The following is an 862-nucleotide window of genomic DNA, read 5'->3' as shown; positions in this document are numbered from 1 at the left end:
GGTCTTTTGCACCCCCCCTAATATTTGAATAATTGCATTTTTTACATTACTTCACTCTCAAAGAACAAAAATGTTCTACTCACTAACATTAATAATAACAATTCATGTCGCAAATTTTCACAAATCAACTCACCATTAACACCTTATATTGTCCTTGACAGTTTTCGAAGCCCAATTTTCGTAGCATAGAGAAAGTAAGTGAGGACAAATTTAAACTCGTCACTAACACGAATGTCTCAGTTACATTTACGGAGGAATTAATCTACAGATACATCTTTCATTAACATTTAATACAACTTGCCAAAACTAAAAATTCCCTATAATGATGCGCACGCACCCAACAAAGCACGTGCAGCAAAGGTCGTGCCATCTATCGTTCATTAATATGAGTAGCAAACTGTATTTATTATATATATATATATATATATATATATATATATTTATTTATTTATTTGTGTAATCTTAATTTATTAATATTAACCAAATTTATCTATTATTCTTATTAATTTATCTAAAAGTTTGAAAATTTTCACTTTAACAAAATATGAGAAAATAAAATAAATTAATAAAATAAAATAAATAAATAAAATAAAAATAATATATAACATTCAGAAAATGCATTCATATAACTATTTATATATCTTTAATCTGCCTTTAATCCTAAATAAAGATAATAGAATTTATTTACTGTGTTTTGCATTTATACTTATTTGTGTCCTTTGTTTTCAATTGCTAGGTTTCCAAATTTTCAAGATTATTCTTGGTAATATCAATTATATTGCTAAAATTCATTAATAAGATGAGTTAGAGTTAATGACCACGAAATGGCGGTAGTTTTTGTCGTATTCCTTCTCCTAATGAT

Source organism: Typopeltis vanoorti, chromosome 2 (genome assembly GCF_054136105.1).
Source record: "Typopeltis vanoorti isolate ZY-2024b chromosome 2, IOZ_Tvanoo_1.0, whole genome shotgun sequence".
NCBI classification, from domain to species: Eukaryota; Metazoa; Arthropoda; class Arachnida; order Uropygi; family Thelyphonidae; genus Typopeltis; species Typopeltis vanoorti.
This window is presented reverse-complemented; position numbering follows the sequence as displayed.